This window comes from Pogona vitticeps, chromosome 3 (genome assembly GCF_051106095.1).
Source record: "Pogona vitticeps strain Pit_001003342236 chromosome 3, PviZW2.1, whole genome shotgun sequence".
Lineage (NCBI taxonomy): Eukaryota > Metazoa > Chordata > Lepidosauria > Squamata > Agamidae > Pogona > Pogona vitticeps.
This window is the reverse complement of record NC_135785.1, coordinates 219,980,884-220,002,209: the sequence shown is the minus strand read 5'-3', so window position 1 is coordinate 220,002,209 and position 21,326 is coordinate 219,980,884. Positions and strand designations below refer to the sequence as shown.

Here is a 21,326-nt window from a genome sequence, read left to right as displayed (position 1 = left end):
AACCCTTCCAGGCATGTGGCCATGTGTCCTCCTTTATATAGGACTTGAGCTGCTAGAAGACAGTTCTCTCTCTCTGAAGTATACAGTATTTTATTTAAAATCTGGATTAAGAGGGGGGTGGAACCTGAAGAAGGACATCACAGTGGGACACTGGAATTGCTCATCCTCAGTTGGCTCGCGAACAACAATATTCAGGAGGTGAACAAGTCACCTGGACACAATCTTCTCCATGATAGTGTTGCTTTCCTATTTACATTATTGGGGCTATTTCAAAATGTTCATCTTTACACAGGAATTAACATATAAACATATTCTGCAGACTCATGAGTCCCAGTTTTTGATGTAGATGTGTAGATGGGTAGCATATCTCCCAGCTGTATGTATCAGTTGCTTTGTGTTCTGAAAGGACTAGGCTTTATGTCCTTACCCCCCGCTCTCAGTGTACAGAGCAGGGGGCTGCCATGCACCTAATTAAAGTTGATACTGCATTCCTTTGAACTAAAAACATGTTTGTTTCTTGACAAAAAAGGCAAAGCAAACAAGTCATTGATACTAGGAAAATAAAATAATAGCTCAACTCATTATGAATCAGCAAATGATGGACTCAGTGAGTGATGGATAGTTGGAGTGCCTCTCTAATTAAAGGCAATTAGGAAAAATAGCAAATTAAAGTGACCATCTGCAACTAATTACCTAAGCAAAAATGAGAACATGGTCGGTGCAAACGACAAGAACCACACAGTGCTGCATATGCTTACCTGGCACAAGGGACCAGCATATTTAACTGATCTAAAGATGATGGTACACCATGGCCAAAACTCAGTAATAAGTTGCAACAAAAATAGGCCCACTGAATCAGTGGAATATACAGAGGAGTTGACTCACCAAATCCCCACTAATTTGATGGACCTACTCTAGATGCAGCTTAATACTGGATTTTAGCAAAATATTACACAATGAAATCTAGTCAAAATGAAGCTGCTGTGATTTGTGCACTCAGCAGTCAAATTAGCACTGGACTACAATTTACGTTAGCAGAGCAAGCAGCTCAGGGAGTGAGGTACTGCTGACTTGACAACCTGATCTGGTTTTGGCATTCATCCTGACATACTGTATAATACCTACACTTCTACCAACAGGTCCAGATCTACTCTTTTCCCAACTTTGGTTTCAAAAATTGTATTTGTTTTCCTTTTAGCTCTGCACACCTTTGCTCTGCAAATATATCCCAACACACCTAGAAGGCAGATCTTGGTAACATTGTTTCATTAGCTTTCGAATTCATCACTGCATCTCCACAGTTTTCCAGAGGTTGCTGAAAGGTCTTCCATATGAGATCACAGAGGTTAGGTTTTACACAGTTTAAATTAAACAGTTAATCAACTAGCATTGATTAAATGTTTAATTTTTGAATAAATTGTGAGATTTAGAGAGGATGGCATGTGGATCATCATGGTTGGACCCCTAGTGGCATATTTCTTATTGGCTCTTTCAAATGTTTTTATGTCTCTTTGAAATTGCCTTTTCCCAGATAGACAACAAATCTCCCTGTACAGTTTTGATCGTGCAGTCCAAAACGTGTGGAAAATGTCAGGTTTGGGAATGCTGTCTGATCATAATCTTACAACTTGTTGAACTTTGTCTTATCAATGATTCACTTATTTTGCACACACAAAGACATGTACATACACACATAGACTCACATGCACACATATGCACAAACAAAATAAAAGGACTATTGACAAGACATAGTTGGACTATTGACAAGACACACACACACACGCGCACACACACACACACACACACACACAATAAGACATCATTAACAATAACAAAAGAAAAAAACCTAGAAATACGTGCTTGCACGATGTATTTACCAGAGCTGTCCACTAAAGGGCACCAGAGACCACACTATTCTTGTTGTTGAAAAATACATAGCATGGTTTCTTGCTCCCTCTAAGGGCCAGTTCTGGTAATACATGGTGAAATACTTTTTTATGGATTTTTTCTTTTACCATACTATGTGTAGTATTCACTATTATCTGGAGTTTTCAGCAACTGTGGGGAGGCTTGGAAACAATCCCCTATGTGTTTACTGCATAACACACACACACACACACACACACACACACACACACACACACACACACACACACACACACACACACACACACACACACACACACACAAACCATATACATAAAAATTAAAAAGGGACATTATTTTATTCTATACTAATAAGCAAATGGAAAAATTCCTCTTACTAGGATTGCAATTGATAATTTTTAGGCGTTAAAGGCTCCCCCTATCTAGTCATGAGGCACCCAAAGGCTTAGCCAGGTCAGAAAGGATCCTGAGGAGCCTCAGAACCTAGGGGAGGAATATGAAACAGTCAATGAACAATAAAAGGCTGTGGCTGATGACATTATCAACTTTTGCAGGCATAAATTTAATCAATATAATTTCAGTTTTAAATATAATACCACATACTGGAATTGCTCTTAACAAATAGGAAGCAGAATGTGGAAACAAACACAATTTTTTCTCTTTAAAAGTACATTTAAAATTCATAAACTAACCTAGAGTAATCATGAACTAAAATGAACAAGTTTCTTATAATTATCTCAACAGGGGGGGACAACCTGATGGCAAAGTTAATAATTAATCACAGACAAGTGTTCTGTCTTTGGACAAACATGCAAAAATGGACAGAATCACGAGTATTTGTTCCACAGTGAAGTGTCTATGAGAAAAAGCAAAGAGCTGTTCTTAACCCCACCCCACCCCCAAGGTAGAGCAACAGCTCAATGGGTATTTATTTCATTTGGCATCTGTAGGGTTAAAATGGTCCATGAAGAATACACAGTACTGGTATACTTAGTTCCTGCTGTTGAAGTAAAAGCTGAATGCTCTCAATGAAGTCCAAGAGTCACCCTGCATATTCCACAGAGGTATTAGGGAGGGCTCAGATGAAACTCCTGGGCACTAAATGCTCTTGCAGCCATGGTGCCAGCTGGTTCATAGAGCTATACAGAGGGCTTAGATGAGATCATTATGTGCTAAGTATTCCCTTGCAGCCATTTTTGCAGAACTGTAGGGCCAAGTGAAAGCCTTGCATTTTTTGCTTAGATAGCCTTTTTGCATTCTGGACTGTCCTCACCTTTCTCCTTTCATTCAGCTTCGTTTACTAAGCTTCATAGAAATATTATTACGCCATTAGAAGTCCGTGTGTGAGTAATTTTGGAATAATTGCTGTACAGGCTTTGATTGGATAGGTCAAGCAATTTGAGCATCAGGATCCTTTCTTTTTTCACTTTTTGCTGTGGGGATGCAAATAACAATCACTGCCTGCTGGGATTCTGGCCACACTGTTAAAGTGGATCGTCTCATCAAAATGGATGGCTTAACTTGGCCTCTCTAGGTCACAGCTATTTACAATTCTACCCTGTCAATGATGATGTGTTTTGTTTCTGTTTTTTTAAAATGGAGAAGTAGAAACAAACACAGAGTGCAGATGGAAGAGATGGAATGGATCAAAACACCTCTTAGAGCACTGGTTCTTAACCTTGGGTTACTCGGGAGTTTTGGACTGCAACTCCCAGAAGCCTTCACCACCAGCTGTCCTGACTGGGGTTTCTGGGAGTTGCAGTTCAAAAGCATCCGAGTAACAAAGGTTAAGAACCACTGTCTTAGAGGATAAAAAGTAGGTTGTAATGCCCAATATTCATGCACAGAGCAGGTGAGAGGGCCTTCTGTACCTTTCTAGTGAATGACATTCTAAAATGAATCTGCACTTTGCATACACACCGAAGCAGTGTCTCCCTTTGTTATCACACACATTGATGTGTTTTATAAACTCCATACATCTCCTGATTTAAAAAAAAAATGGCTAGTAGGATGTGTAAAGGCTACCTGTGTGTTGTGCCTTATGTTCCATCAAGTTGGAACTGAGTTATAGTGTCACATACAGGGATTTCAAGGTAGGTGAGATATTTAAGGAGGGGTTTAACCAGTTCCACACCCCCAGTGAGTTTCCATGGTGGTCAACTGGGGATCTGAACCTAGATCTTCTGTGTTCTAGTCTATTACAAGGTACCTACAAGACCTAAAAACATATTCTGCTGTATCAACTGGAAAAATGAGCCTACTCAAAATGAAGGCATCCAACATCCTATATCCACTTGGTCCAAAGACCCACTGAACTCAGTGGGATTTGCTTTCAAGTACGTTTGCATATTAATATGCTACATTTCAGAGGGTTTTTTAAATTGACAGAACAAGGGAGGATAGAGCATCTGTTGTATCCCTTTCCTTCAAAATCATATATTACTATAAAGCCACTGGGGACGGTATTTGAAATAATAAGTAGAGGTCAGTATTACAGTCCATAGTAAGCAGATGGACTTTTACCCACCAATTAAGTTTTTCAATTGCTGTTTGACTTTCTTCAATCCTGGATTGGAATAAGTCAATCCCCACCACTCCCCACCTCTCTTTTAATTAAATGCCAGAGGAATTACCATGTCTAATGATCTTTAACAATAAAGGGGAATCTGCCCAGCTTGTGGCCTCTTAGGCAGAGGGCACAATAATGATGAAAAAGGAATAATGTGAGAACCTTGCTAATGCTACGCAGAGAACATTAAATTAGGTTTAAATGCTTAATTGCTGCCATTATGCTTTTGTTGGGTTAAAAAAAAAAGAGACTTACATTTTAGCCATATAAAATCAATAAATTATTTACAGGTTCTGAAGCAAACTGGCAAAGGGATGGCGTTCAGACTGCAGCTTCTCGTGCTCTCACCCTTTACCACTGCAATGGTAAAAAGCCTTGGCTCTGAGGAAGGACAGACTTCCATATGGAAGACGTTTCCTGTGCTGTATAACAACACTGAGTCTTGGTGGGAGATGTGCAGCTGAATAAGCCTCCTCCTTCTCCTCCTCTGGCCCCGGGTTTGACTAACATGCACAGGTGGCCTTGCTTGAGTGTGCTGCCTGCCTTCACTCATCATTCCGGTCACCACTTGCCTTTTCTTCAAAGCAACCACCTTTTCCTGTTCCTCTTCTCTGTCTTTGTCACGGAGAGTGAGGAGACCTGGATGTGAGGTGAATGGAAGAGCGAGGCTGTCCTGCCCCCAATGAAGTGGCCAGGGCGGGGGGCAGAGGCAGGAGAAGGTGAAGAAAAGACGAGGCAGCAGCCATGGACATTCTTATTTACTTGTCGTCCCCCCTGTCTTTATCAAGTAGCACATGTATAGCAGCACTGTTCCCCTCACATCTACGTTTGCTTATGAAGGAGCGGTGCACTCACCACAACCAATGCTTAATCACCTGAGGTGACCACCTCACCCAGCCTAATGGCAGGGCCAGCCACACACTTGATTGTTTCCCCTGCATTCTGCTTATCTTTTGATTTGTTTTTCAGTGATGTTTAGCTTGTTTCTTAACCCTGCCTGTGGTTACTACTGCTCTGTCCCATGATTCTGGATTCCCTGCTTAACTCAACATGCAGTTCATGACCCAGCCTTAACTGTTAGATTGTCTGATGAACTCAAAACCATCTGAGTGATTTCTGGCCTGCCTGGTTTCCTCAGCAGTCCTTATCTGTGCAGGTGGCCACATATTCCTTGTCCCTTGAAAAAAAGGGGGGGCAGTAATGCTTGAAGGCCTGTTTATCTTTTCCAGTGAAAGAAGAGTTGTTTGTGTCACTGCCCTGTGACATAGCATTTCTGCACGGTTACCTGTATAGGAAATTTAATCAGATATATGACAATATGTACTTCACATACATGTTCAAGGTGAAGCCAAGGCCAACCTGATTCTTGGAAGGAGATCTTGACATTCATCGAAATATGAAATATTTTCTGGCTGCCTTCGTGTGAAATACTGTGTTCCCTTGCTGGTGCATCAATAAATTTTGTTAGCATGTTATAAATGTACTTTTCAAAGGCAGTTAAAAGACTGGTGGAAGGGAATGGCTTTAGAGCCTTTTAGTGGCTTAGGAACAATCAATGTCATTGCACTTTTAATGGAGAAATATTGCACAAGTTAAAACATAGCTATGGTTCTTCCAAAAGTATTTGCTCTCAGCCATGCAACTATTACTCATTAAAAAGATACAGCTTCAATACTTCTGAAAAGTGAGCCGTCTGATATATATACGTACCCTGTTTCACCAGATGTTTTTTCTTCTGATGCTGGCTCAGGCTATGTTTTCTGTGTCATTGTGCTCAACCATTTCCATCTTCAGGGCGAGTCCTCTCATTAGGCAGAATAACTAGGGCCCTGTTGTTGCTGCTGCTTTGATCACTTCATCACTGTCTAGGCCACCCTGCCATCACCTTGCTGCCGAGCCTCTTCCTCTCTTCTTCTTGCTCACTTGCCAGCTGCCACACCTCTGTGTAAGGAAGCACAAGCAGCTCAAAGCATCTTTACACATCTTTACCCTTTTTGAAAGAGCAAGGGCTAAATGAGATGTAGTAAAGGAGGCAATGAGTGGGCTGATGGGTGATGAATGGTTGCACATACTGTGGTACTGGAAACGGTTCTTCCTCCCTCTAAGGTGTTGGGATATTATGGGCTGCTGTTAGCTATCTGCAAAGTAAAACTAAATGATGATTTTCCATTTATTTTGACTGACTCTTAGTGAGAGGAGACTACCCCCCCGCAAGATTAGTAAGTATATGATAAAAATATGGTGATTTTAATACTTCCACATTTTGTAATGTTTAATGCTGCTTGTGTGTTGTTTTAATTCCAGTCTCTTTTAAGGAGCACAACAATACACCCACAACAAGACACGCTAATCACCCATCTACAGAAAAAGACAAAAGCCTATCTCACAGCCACAAATACTGCACTCTCAAGCCAACTACACCAGAGCACAGAGTGCTGTCCTCTGAAGATGCCGGCCACAGAGACTGGTGAAATGTTAGGAAGAACAACCTTCAGAACATGGCCAAAGAGCCCGAAAAACCCACAACAACCATTAAATCCTGGCCGTGAAAGCCTTCACGAATACATCAAATCCACAATATTTCCCCTGAAATATTATGGTCACAATCACAGAGCATATGACATCCCATTACATCCTGAGGTCATCATCTGGAAAGCTCTCCTCTAAACTGCCTTGTTAACCTTTCTTGAAGCACCTGCTGCTTCATCAGTTACAGCAGGAAAGGGGTTCTCCCTTTCTACTCTCCTTTACACCTGGTGTTTCACTATGGCTGTGATTAACATGCCAAGAGTCCTAAGAAATGTAGTTTCCCCTTGGCATCCATCCTGTGAACATCATAACATAGGAGTCATAATGCCCACAATGACCTTCCCAATGTTCATATTCCTGTCTAAGAAATTACAGTTTTCTATGATGCAGTCACTGAAACTCTATTAAGCATTCATGAGTTCTGAAAATTTCTGTGGACAGTAAGGTGATAATTACCCGTTCTCTCAGCAATAAATGGAGCAATAAATTTTATTATGCCAGTGTGATTCCAATTTCAATGCATCTTGGTTTTGATTCAGACCTTGCTGGATTCCATGGGAAGTATTCCCATCCTGTTCATTAGTCATAATGAAGTCATAATGAGGCAGCCACACCCTGAGCTTAAACTTGGATGAGCTCTTTGGCACAAAACTGATGTAATTATGAGGACAACCTACTTGTTTTTATGGGATGAGTTCTTGGAGTATCATGCTGCTTCTGCCCCCAAAGACAAGATGCATGCATTGTCATGGTAGATTTCTCCAGCTAGTGATTTTCAAATGGTGTTATCATTAACAGCCCTGATCAGGTCTTACCAACCCAAGACCATGATTACTTTATTGAGTCAATACACAAGGTTAAAGTAGAGAATAACAGTCTGGACATCCTGTTTTGAACAAAGTAACATTTTCAAATTGTCTCTGGGGGCAGACCTACATCTGACAAGTTGAAATAATTCAGTGCAGATAATGCAAGATAACTATTGCAAGGCTATCTCTGGATTCTAGGAGGACCTACGCTCTGGATGTAAGAAAGCTGATTTCACCCATCTTCCAGAACTGCTGGGTGACACCCTATGGTGAGTAATATTCATCAGAGGCCAGAGTTCAGGGGAATTGGGCACATATGAGAGGCACACTTGCAAAAAATTCCAACAAAGAAAAGTGTGAGAGATTTGAAGAAACTAGGCTGTCTGCCTGAGGAGCTTTCAAATGTACTGAAATTTAAAACAGGCAATCATAAGAAATGGAAGCACAAATCACCAAGGTAGAGTACAAATTAGTCGGAAGAGGGTCAGGAGGGTTACAGCTCAGAGATCCAGCTTGAAAGAGAAGTTGAAAGTAATAAAGCAGTTTTCTCCTTGGCTGTATTCATAGCTAGATGAAGAAGATGGAGAAATGCCGATGGATGACAGTAAGAATGTGGAACAGGAATATTTCGCTGCTTTAGATTAATTCTCCAAAGACAGATGACCTGCGTTGGACACCTTGCCCAGAGGATATAGGCTTGCTTAGAGTTTGGCATCCCCAAAGAAGAGGCAAGGCTTCTCCAAAAACCAAAGGACACCAATTTCCATAAAATGAGCCTATGGTAATTTTCTATGTAGGGATATCCAGAATACTTGCTCTGTAACATTATTTATTATTTATCAGCCATTATTTGCTAATTATTTACAACAATTTTAAAATTTGTTATTTAGACTATTAAATGCCAGTGACATGGATGGACTATGTAATGATTAACTTGTTATGTAAATGTGCTTAGATTTGTCCCCATTGAGGGTCATTGCTTTTAGTAACACTAATTCTTTTCTTTTAAAAAAATGAAACTAAGATGTTATGAGCGTTGTTGTTTACTCGTTAAGTCATGTCCGACTCTTCATGACCCCATGGACAAGAGCACGCCAGGCCCTCCTGTCTTCCACTGCCTCCCGGAGTTGGGTCAAATTCATGTTTGTAGCTTTGATGACACTGTCCATCCATCTCATCCTCTGTCGTCCCCATCTCCTCTTGCCTTCACACTTTCCCAACATCAGTGTCTTTTCCAGAGAATCTTCTCTTCTCATGAGATGGCCAAAGTATTGAAGCCTCAGCTTCAGGAGCTGTCCTTCCAGTGAGCACTCAGGGTTGATTTCCTTCAGAATTGATAGGTTTGTTCTCCTTGCAGTCCAGGGGACTCTCAAGAGTCTCCTCCAGCACCACAATTTAAAAGCATCAATTCTTTAGTGGTCAGCCTTCTTTATGGTCCAGCTCTCACTTCCATACATCGCTACTGGAAAAACCATAGCTTTGACTATGTGGACCTTTGTGGGCAATGTGATGCGTCTGCTTTTTAAGATGCTGTCTAAGTTTGTCATCACTTTCCTCCCAAGAAGCAGGCATCTTTTAATTTTGTTGCTGCTGTCACCATCTGCAGTGATCGTAGAGTCCAAGAAGGTAAAATCTGTCATTGCCTCCATATCTTCCCCTTCTATTTGCCCAGAGGTGATGGGATAGTTTTTTTGATGTTGAGCTTCAGACCACTTTTTCCATTCTCTGTCACCCTCGTTAAGAGGTTCCTTAATTCCTCCTCACTTTCTGCCATCAGAGTGGTATCATCTGTATATCTGAGGTTGTTGGTATTTCTTCTGGCAATCTTACTTCCAGCTTGGGATTTATCCAGTCCTGCCTTTCGCATAATATATTTTGAATATAAGTTAAATAAGCAGGGAGACGATATACAGCTCTGTTGTACTCCTTTCCCCATTTTGAACCAATCAGTTGTTCCATATCCAGTTCTAACTGTTGCTTCCTGTCCCACGTATAGATTTCTCAGGAGGCTGATGAGGTGGTCAGGCACTCCCATTTCTTTAAGGACTTGCCATAATTTGCTGCAGTCCACACAGTCAGAGTCAACTTACTTAACAACATGGATTAATTTCAGATTTTTCACCAAAACAGTTAACACCAGTGATCTTATTCCAGCATTCAAGGTAGGTGTGACAAATTAACTCGAGTGCTAACTTTTCCAAGTTCTGACTGGGAAGATGGCTCAAGTGGACAGAGCCTCTTCCCCTCTCTAATTGTTTCTTGTCGTACCTGTAGAATTCATTTTAGAGTGACTTCATTTTATTTCTGTGTGATGAAGCAAAAGTATTTTGAGTTGCATTTGTTGATTTTCTTTGGCTCTCTTGTACGAGAAATTTCTTTAAGAATAAAGCATAAAAAGGAGTGTTTGTGGGTCCCAAAGGGGATATGGCTTTTCTCACACGGCAAGCTAATAATAAGTATGCAGCTTATTTAGACTTGCAAATGATAGGAGAGGAAGTCAGTAAACAGAGGAAGCAGCAATCAGCTCCCTGGCTGAAAGTCAAGAACATTAAAGGATAGCATTAGCCATGGCTTGAATTAAAGTAACAGCCACTGGATTTGCATCAGTGATAAAACCCCAAGAAAATAAACCAGAGGCAAAGTTGCACAACTTTGCAAACATTTAAGAGTCTCAGTTCATTAAAATCAAATCAGAAATAAACTATAGATATAATATAACACGTATAGCAATATACACATGGCTGCACAAAAACATTAGTTTTAGAAAATGTTTTAAGTCTTGCTTTACAAACTGGTTCTTACATAGCACGCAGTTAGAATGCCTTCTGAGATAATGATGACAGGTTGTGTTTGAATCTGGTAGCAAAGAATTATTCTGGGTGCCTATAATAGATGTTTACAATAATTTTACCCAACCTGTCCCATGCAGGAGACATACATAGCCAGTTAAGAGAATATTTATTCATTTATTTGCTTATTTCTTTAATATGTATGTACATAAAGCCCAGATAAAACCCACCAGTTCAGTTCAGTCTTTATTGTTTTGACCACTTTGGTCATCCAAATTCCACCAATTTAAAACATAAGTACAATAATAATATATACACAAGCACGGTGCCAGCTGAGCAGACATAATGCTAGCAGATTAAAAAGTACAAATATAATACATTCTCTAGAATGCTGGGTTAAAAACAAAATACAAAATACAAAAAGATTAAAATATAGTTTCAGTATTAAGAATCAAGTCATTTCATGTGGGTCTTCAGATGAAGTATGAGGTATTCCCATGACATAAAAGTTTATTATAACTACTGGCCATTGAACATATACATATACATTAACATGCACAATAAAATGATATAACAATAGTAAGGTTTTACATGTGATAAACTATATAGGCTTTAATCAGCATTATATACTATACCACACACAGTATCTAGTTCTTCCTATTCTATCCTTGTTATTTAGCCAGTTATCCCATAGTTTTATCACCAGCCAGCCAAATTTGGCCACTCTGTTTGTTACCTCTTTATTCTTATCCACCAAAAGCTTCTGTAGGCACTCCTTTCTATCTCTGCCATCTAAGGAAGGAATACTAGGTTTAATGAGCCATTCCTGAATCTGCTCATAAATTTTACACTATAAGATAACATGACTCAGTGTCCGTATATTCCCCTCACCACATACACACAACCGACTCTTGTAGGAGGTATTATTGTATCTTCCCAGCAACACTGCAGATGGCAACAGATGGCAACACTAATAAAACCCATCAGTATTTTACTGGTATTGCAAGGACCAGGTCTGTGGCTGAAAGAGTACATGTTACAACAGTGTTGCAAAGTAGCCCAACTGAGGTAGAACAGTGTATGATGCCCCTGAGAGGTAGGCCAGTACTATCCTGGCATCTGAATTTGATTGTAACAGGATAGCAACTTTAACTGAGAGGTTGGAGTGAGTCTGGGAAATAAGAAGAAGGTTTCAGCTAATGGTGGAAAGATGTCTGTGAGGGTTCTGTCTTCCTATCAGTTCTTTTCCTTTATCTTTGGGAGTTTCCTCCAATAAAGGCATGTTCTCAAGATTCAATTTAAAGGTAAAGGTAAAGGTTCCCCTTGACAATTTTTGTCCAGTCGTGTTCGACTCTAGGGGGCGGTGCTCATCCCCGTTTCCAAGCCATAGAGCCAGCGTTTTGTCCGAAGACAATCTTCCATGGTCACATGGCCAGTGCGACTTAGACACGGAACGCTGTTACCTTCCCACCGAGGTGGTCCCTATTGATCTACTTGCATTTGCATGCTTTCGAACCACTAGGTTGGTGGGAGCTGGGACAAGCGACGGGCGCTCACTCCGTCGCGTGGATTCGATCTTACAACTGCTGGTCTTCGGACCCTGCAGCACAGGCTTCTGTGGTTTAGCCCGCAGCGCCACCACGTCCCAAGATTCAAGTTAACAACATTTATTTCAGATAATTCCAAAAAGCTATTAAAATTAACTCATATAAAATATATAAAATTAACTCATAGCCGCCTAGAGTGGTCTTAACCGACTAGATAGGTGGGATATTAAATAAACAAACAAACAAACAAACAAACAAACAAACAAACAAATAAATAAATAAACTGTCTCTCTTCCTCATGCAGTGGCATGTGAAAAGGGTTGATGTCTTGTTCTACAAACGGGTAAACAACGTCAGATTCTTGACTGTCCAAACTAGACAGTTAAGAGTTCGTGGGTCATCGATGACCCAGGAATTGCCCCCCAGTGGCCAACAAACCACGAATCAATTTGTTGGTTTTCCGGGTCTCTCTCTCTCTCTTTTTTTTTTTTTAGAGAGACAGCCCATGGGGCTATCTAGCTATATAAAAAAAACATGGCCCCCACAGCCTTCCTATTCCATGCAGGGGCTGGGGGATCACTTTGATCCTGCTTTAATCCCTTCCTCCTCTTCCTTTGCCACAGGTGCATAGGAACAGTAGGGAAAGGGGAACCAAGTGATTCCCCGGTGCTGCTGCCTTTGCAAAGACAGCAGGGCTGGGGGATCGCTTTGATCCCTTTGAGGGCATAGGAAGAGGAGGGATCCCATGGGGGCATAGGAAGAGGAGGTAAAGGATCAAAGTGGGATCAAAGTGATCCCCCCAGCCACCTGTCGTTGCAAAGGTTGGGGGATCGCTTGGGTTCCTCTTCCCTCCTCTTCCTATGCCCGCTTGGGCATAGGAAGAGGGGGGAAGCCTGATAGATGAAGGGACAAATATAAAAGGGTTATATTTGTTGCTTCATATTCGTCAGGGTCTCTGGACCTCAAGAATACAAAGCAATGAATATCTGATGAGTCAGTGATATCCGTTGAATATTGCAATTCGTTTTATATTCTTCCCCAAGTCTAGTTCAAACCCTAGAGGGGGTTTGAATGGTATCGGCAACTTGGGCATTCTGGGGTTTCTGGGTGTCTTGAGCATGCTGGAGTCCTCTCTCACATCCGAGTACCTCCAAGGTCCATTCTGGTATCCCTCTTGATATACAGGCCCCTCTGCCATCCTGTCTTCCCTCACCTCTCTCTGGCCAGTTTGGCCTCTTCCTTCCTTATCCTCGACCCCACTCTCTTGCTTCCTTTTTGCCCCAATAAGAGGGTTTGACTGGCTTAACCCCTCGCCGCCTCCTCTCGGCCTCTGCCTTAGGCACCATCAACTACTCCAAATTGATGAGCCCAGGGGTTTTCCAACCAGATATATTCTGATCCTGGGTGTAGCATTTTAGGTCATTTCTTGGAATCTGCTTTCCCAGCTTTTACCACTCCCTCTGATCTGTCCCCTTTATATATTACCTCTTTCTCCTCCCCTTTCTGCTGTTCCTTCTCCCCTCCTCCCACTCTTTCTAACAGTCTTGCCCTGACTCCTACTTCTGTTTGTGCCTTTTCTGATAGACCTGTCATCTTTCTCATCTTCACTTTGGCCTTCTCTAACTGTCCTGTCACCTCATTTATCTTTCTTCTTGCTTCACTCTAAGATCTTGACTCTTCCCTTTTGCCCACAGGTGTCATTACCCTCCATTCTATTTTGGCCCTTCCAGGCTTGGTTTCTTCACCTGGCCTAAGAGGAAGGGATGGTGCTTGGATAGAGATGTGGATGGATCTGCCTTCAGTCTCACAATGTCATTTAGGTGTTGGTTTATCTATTGATGGACAGCAAGTCTAATTACTGAGAAACAACAGAAGATCTTTTATGCATGTTTCTTGGACTCCACCTATGCTTAGCTCAGTAGATATGAAACCTCACTGCTTTGCTTCTAGATCTATCTGTTCTGAATGTAGATAAACTTGTATGAATACTGGTGGGCTTTATCTCAAGTGGTATTGATATTCTTAATTGTTTAGAAACTCAGGGGAGAAAAACATTTGAAGAAATGGAATAAGGCCTCATTTAGACAGTTCACAAACTCTTGTCTTGTTGCTACCTTTTGCTCTTAGGTAGACATGTTACAGGCTAGTCTCAAGCATGTTAAAATTCTGGATTTCTGAATACTTTTCAGTGGGCAACAATCTTGGAGATTACAGGTATTTTCACAGGATCTAGATCAGGGGTTTTAAACTCAATTTACCTGGGGGCCGCTAGAGGTAGAGTCTGGGTGAGGCTGGGCTGCATCAGATTTTCCGCCAAGTGGTGCAAGAGCCCGAGGAAGCCGCCCAGGAGTTTCCTTAGCCGACAGACAGGTGGGCTGGCTGGCAGGCTGCAGTTCTGGATGGAGGGTGCAATAGGTGCTGTCTTGGGAGAGAGCCGGCGAGCGAGGCAAGGCTTTTTTTTTTTACTCTTGACAGCAGAGGATGTGTGGGCGCTTTGGGGGGGCAGGCAAGGCGAGGGCCACAAACTATGATCTGGGGGGCCACAAATGTTTGAGACCCCTGATCTAGATCATTATTTCCTAGCCCAATTCCCTTGGAATGTTTGGTACTACAACGTCCATGAACTCCAGCCAGTATGGACAATAGATCTTAGTAATATGTGACTATTTTAGTAGTTTTAGCAAGATAAACAGCCTGTTTGTGTCACAACGTTGACTGGATTTGAAAGATCAAAGAACACATATGTTTACACATTTGTAAAAATGACATTTTGAAACATGTTGTCATTACTGTCCTGCAGAATAGCTTTGGTTCAAATTATGTTAGGGCAAGCACAATAGAAACAACTTGGGAGATGGGATCTGGTAGCTAAGGAAAGTTGCTTTCACACTACAGTTCTCAGAACATCCAAACCAGGATGGCCACAGAGATAACATTCCAAGCTGCCTTTTTTTTCACCAGAGACCCTAGTATCACCACTACCCTGACAACTGTAGATTCCTTTATTGGATTAACCAGTCTCATTTTAGCTCTTTCTCAACTGCACCCTGCACCACATTTTCAAAAAAATATTATATTTTCTGGTCAGTTCTATATCCTCCTTTTATGTGCATGGTAGGGTAGCCATTTGCTCTAGTGAGAGTTCTGGCTTGGCTTGACTGAGCACCTGCTTTTCTGCCTTTCCGGCTGTCTGTGGGTGCTTTCTTACAACACCACCTTTCAAATGAGTTGATTTTTGTTCCTGACTTTCTTCACTGTCTTTCTTTTACACAGTATTAATGTTTTTGACCTCAGTTTTCAATGACAATCTGCTAACTCCCATGTCTCATCTATTTTATATACTGTATTTCTAATGGTGAAAGGATATCTTTTGGAAAACATGCACACGTGTTCATAGAGCTTTTGATCCATTACAGCTATCTTTCTCAGGTTTCCTGCCCAAATATTTATCATTCACACTTTCAAAAAACGGTCATGGCAATTGCCTTTGTGTTTAGGTGAGAAGTGGTTAACAGATTAAAAAGGAGTCCCCCTTCTGGGATTTTCCCCTGGTTGGTGTCACTTTGTGAATAGTGGCAAGCAGAAGAGGGTATCTTATAGACCATCTTGACTACTGCCATTGGTGTTGTCAACATTTAGGCTGCTCCTTACTATATAAGTTTGGGATCCTTTTTCCTCATGGCAACGGGGCACAATATTGTGCACCAATATTGGGCCATTTCCTGGCATTTTGAATTGTGGATATAGGAATACAATATCCCACATTCATGAACCAGAGACTTTTTTTAAAAAGGTAGAAAAGACTCAAGGTGGGTACATGCAGCAATGCTTTGGTGGATAGAATGTGACAGTGCACGTTCCACACACTCCATACCCTGGAGGAGAATGGAAAGTTCCAGTTTCTGGCTAATCCAACATAGTTTAATGTAACAAATTGTGGGTATTGCTAGATTTATGGTTTTGCATATAAATATATGGAACCTGATATTCTTATAGTTTAACACTCTTGAACTAAAATGAAGCAACAAGCATTGAGATTTTATTTCTTTTCTCCAAAACAACTTATTCCCTCCCTATTCACATTTTTAATGTGCACTTCTATCATTTAAAAAACAAAACAAACCACTAGATTTCAAATTAAAGGTGCTTTTATTTTAAGACCAAAAGTAACTGTTTACTAGCCTGGGATAGTTTTCATAAGATGGCAATTTATCAGTGTAGCCTGAGGCACATCCCACAGGTGGGAGAAAGCTTTTAAATAATCATGAAATAAAGATTTGAAGGTAAGAAATGTTCCTCATTTCTAATAAAGGTAACTATTACCTCCATAATTCAGACAGCCTTTTGCTTATATAGGAAAACCTGTGAATAACACTTGAATTTGGGGGAGTGTGCGCACGCGCGTGCGTGGGTGCGTGCGCGCGTGCGTGGGTGCGCGCGCGCGCGCACACACACACACACACACACACACACACACACACACACACCAGTTTTTAGTAGAGAACTGGAACAAAGGATTTGGCTAACCTGCCCTACCATTGGGCAAAGTGAAAAGACTGGCTCAGGCAGCACATGTTGAGAGTCAATCTTGATGGCATCTCACCTATACCTGGTGGACTCCCCTGCTGTTTTTCTCTGCCAGGGAGGTCAGAGCTTTTATGCCACCAATTGGCCTGCTCACAGAGCCTGAAAAAGTTGTTGTTGGACTACAGCTCCAAAAATTCTTATATTAGTACAACCAATGGCTCAGGAATTCCGGGAGTAATCATCCAAAAGTAATTTCTCCAAGGTTGTTGCTGTTTCAGCATGAGGAGGACTCTATCCCATTGACAGTATGAAGTCTGACTCTATTGCTATTTTAAAACATATTGCACATGCAATAGGGAAGGAGCATCACCTTGTACCCTTCCATAGGCAGTGGATATAGGAATACAATATCCCAGTGAAATCTCTTGGAACTCTTCTTGAAGTGAGAAGGAGAGAGAGTCTTGCAGAACAGGACGTCAGCACAGGTACCTGGAACCCTGTTCAGCAGAATGAGTTGGAGAGTCCTCAAGCTCAGAAGGTGACATTTTTCCAGCAATTAGAAAACCTTATACCTCCAAAGTCTTTGAGACTGCCATGTTTGCATAATCAAGGTGAAAATGGGAGCCACTGTTTTCCTCCTGATGACCAATCACCAAACAAAAGCTAGGTGATTTCCGGTTTTGAGACCTGCAAGATCTTGTTGGAGAATAGCAAAATGCCCTTTGCTTCTTCTTCATTCCTAATTATGAAACTGCCATCTTGCTTAGTTCAACCCCACTACTTTAGCACACTTTGAAGCAGAAAGATGTATGGAGCTAACAACTTAATTCAGAACCAAATATGACTAGTAGGCTTGTAGATTCCATCAAGAGCCTCTTTGTTTTGTTCTTTTCATTCAAGCATCACCCAGTCCCATCTCCCTTCCACAGGACCAGTGTAGTCATTTCTTTTGTTCACCCTTCTCTTGAAGGGTATGACCTGTACTTGTAACTCCTTATAACCTTCCTGTAAGGTTCTTACTTCTTTCCATTGAGACAACAGGGAAACAACCTTTTCCCTCCCTGTGGGAGATCTCTGCTAAGAGAAACCTGTATAGCAAAGGGTTGCACAGAGCAATGCCCACATTTTGTTTATCTGTTTCTTTCGCATCCCTCAGTTGGCCATGAGGGGGGAGATTTCCATTTATGAAACCAGACAGTTCCTCAAGTCCTGCGGGTACAGCAGCTGCTTGTTGCTCACAGAAAATGAAAACATATTAAAGTTAAAAACTGCTGCTGTAGTCATTTTTCAATTCCCCTCTCGGAGAACTGGCTTCCCTGGAAAATAGGTCACTTACATAAAAGGCACCTTATTACAACATTGCAGTGTTGAGGTTAGAGCAATGGCTCAGGAGACGCTTTCATTCTGAACCCCTGTTTTCAGCCACTGCAAAATGCCTGAAAAATTGACCCTCTGGGCTGCAATTTCTCATCCTCATTTTCAGCACAAAAACGTGAAAGCCATAGCCAGCAACCCTGCCTCTCTTGTTTCTGATCTAGCTGGCTGTGGAGTAATGTATTCTAGACTTTAACCCTTGGGTGGACTTTCCCCCCATGAAGATAATTGTGTAGAAAGGTTGCAGGGAGACCTCCTCCTCCTCTCTGTATGCCCTGTCTTGCTATCCTCTAGGGCAGTGATCCCCAACCTTGGGCCTTCAGAGGTTCTTGGACTACAACTCCCAGAAGCCTTCACTACCACCTCTTCTGGTCAGGATTTCTGGGAGCTGAAGTCCAAGAACATCTGGAGGCCCAGGGTTGGGGACCTCTGCTCTAGGGCACTGGTTCTTAACCTTGGGTTACTCAGGAGTTTTGGACTGCAACTCCCAGAAGCCTTCACCACCAGCTGTCCTGAGTGGGGTTTCTGGGAGTTGCAGTTCAAAAGCATCCAAGTAACAAAGGTTAAGAACCACTGCTCTAGGGAACAGGAATACTTGTTTATGTGCCCATTTGATCCTTAAGATCAATTGCAGAGGCCCTCCTGGTGGTGTCACATGTTCTTCAGGTCTGCTGCGTGGTAGTTCAGAGCAGGGCATTCAGTGCTGTGGTGCTCCCTGTGGGGAATGCCCTTATGGACTCCTACACTTTCTAGTTTCAAGTGCCAGTTGATAATATTTCTGTTTATGCAAACTTTTCCTGCCATGTCCAACCTTACCTCTCTCTCACGGAGCACATGTTTTGCATTTTTGTATTTGTCTACTATGAACTGTGATTAGTGTACTGTGCATATATGTTAATTTTGTACAATTCTTTGAAATTTTTGAACTTAAGTGTTCTATAAATACTCATGCATCAACAGATCAGAAACAGAATCTCCTTCTCACCAGAAAGAGGCACCAGTTGCTTCAGTCCAGTTGTTCCCATTTTTACTGTGGAGTCAAAACACACATTAAGAGAAATTAACATTATTATTTTTTTGCTTCTTGGCATGAAGATCTTTGAAAGACTTCTGCCCGAGCAATCAGAATGAAAACCAAAATGAAGGGACAAAGGCATGAGAGGTGGCTATAAATGGGCTCGTGATCAGATACCAGAGAGGAGAGGTTTGGCTGCACAGCTAATTCTTCGGAATAACAAACCAATATTTGAACAAAGCTTGCACAGAGCCAGCCAAAGCTCTCATAGGTTATGCAGGCCCAGCCAAGAAAATAAATTGCAATATGTTCCCTGGCAGATGCAAACACTTTGGTTCCTATCAGAATTTATTATATGCTAGCCTTACTTTCTATGCTAGTCTTATTTCTCCTTTCTTGCTTCTCCTTTTTCCTTCCCCCCTTCCTCTTTGGTCATGCTGACATAAAGTCTATCGTTTACACTCTGGTATGTTAAGGGACTCTGTGGATTATATGCAAGACTGCCAGGGCCTTCTCTGTCTCATGTGCCACAGGACACACTCACCTCCTTTATGGAGGTGCTTGCTGAGGGCTGTTGTGATAATTCTTGATAATATCATGCTCTCTTACCATCGTGTTGACATGTCAACATACCAACAGGGAATGTACACTATGAATCAAATACATATGAAGTCAGAAGTGGCATTAGGAGCTCATGCTACTATGCCAAGGGTTGATTGTGGTTTTCATGTTGTTGTAACAGTATGCACTGTCAATGCCAAGCTGACAGAATAAGAGTACATTTCTAATGTAGATGGATTCAGACTAAGCATGAAACAGCAGCATTTAGCTTATTAGGCAGAAACAGAAGAAAAATAAAAAAAAATAAAGAAGAGAAGAACATTGTGGCACCTTAAAGACTAAGTATTATATGTCAATGTCAGCTTTCATGGACAAGTCCACTTCTTCAATCTGATTTGGACCAATGTATAAATATTTGTCATGTAGTCCCACTCTTATGTCTGAGGAAGTGGACTAGTCCATGAAAGCACACATTAAAACATGGCAGTTAATTTTTAAGGTGCCACCATGTTTTTGTCTTCTTCTTTTTTCTTTTGTTCCTGCCTGATATGCTGGCACACACTAACACGGCAATCTCTTCTAAAACAGTATTTAACTGTGGCATGAAACCAATGTTCAGCATAAGCCAATAGCAGAGTAGGGGAATGGCTAGGAAGATTAGAAGTACAAATGATCCAGCAGAATATTGAAACATGTCATTAACCCTACCAAGATAGTTCATCATGTTATTTTTTGCTGGTTTAAAGTGGGGGTAACAAACTAGGGCTCTTTGTGAGACATAAATTTAAATAAGGAATATGTTGTATTTCTAAAATGGCATTTTATGTTGGGTTGCTGCTGCACATTTTTCCATAATGGAAAGAAATATTTGATTAAATAGGCAAACATTTTGTCATGATTAGTCATCTCTACAGATAACTAGACACTTTGGAATCATGCAGTGAATTTAAATTATGCACTTCTAACTAGTAAGATCAGTGGTCCATTGCATACACAACTAAGTGTGGGGAAAAACATTCCCTTCATAAGCACCTGCAGAGCTGCCCCATGTCCAGGAGTCTTGTACTGACTTCTTAACCGTTAGAGCTGTACGACAACGGAACCCATTACTTCAAGTGAGCACTTAAAAGCTGGAGGCATTCAAGAGAACGTTAGACAGCCATCTGTTGGATATAGTTTGATTTGGATTTTTGCCTTGAGCAGGAGGTAGGACTCAATGGCCTCATGACCCCTTCCAACTCTATTATTCTATGATACTATGATTGTTGTTCTTTTGCTGTCTAAAGACAGAATCATAACCTTATTCCAAAATGTAGGAAATATTAAGAAATTGAAATGTTGTTGTTTGTTGTTGTTGTTGTTGTTGTATGCCATCAGGTTGCCTCAGACTCACAACACTTATGAATGAGCAGTATCCGAAAGGTCCTGTCTTCAACTGCCATGCTGAGGTCTTGCAAACTCAAGCCTATGGCTTCCTTTAGGGAATCAATCCATCTTGTATCAGGTCATCCTCTTTTCCTGCTGCCTTAAACCTTTCCCAGCACAATTGTCTTTTCCAGACAATCCTGCCTTCTCAAGATGTACTCAAAGTAAGACAGCCCCAGCTTTAGCATTTTTACCTCCAGAGTTCATTTGATCTAGGATCCACCTGTTTGTCTTTCTGGCAGTCCAGGGTATCTGCAAAGCTCTCATCTGACACCATATTTCAAATGAATCATT

At 41.4% G+C, this 21,326-nt stretch overlaps 1 long non-coding RNA gene across 1 annotated transcript in view; it reads right to left on the bottom strand.

Moving 5' to 3' along the window:
- Positions 1-21,326, bottom strand: part of LOC110088711 (uncharacterized) — a 72,132-nt gene that overhangs the window by 25,301 nt on the left and 25,505 nt on the right. The window contains exon 2 of the long non-coding RNA XR_013543284.1: positions 6,167-6,397. This is a non-coding gene — a long non-coding RNA (uncharacterized LOC110088711). The remainder of the gene's footprint in view (positions 1-6,166; positions 6,398-21,326) is intronic.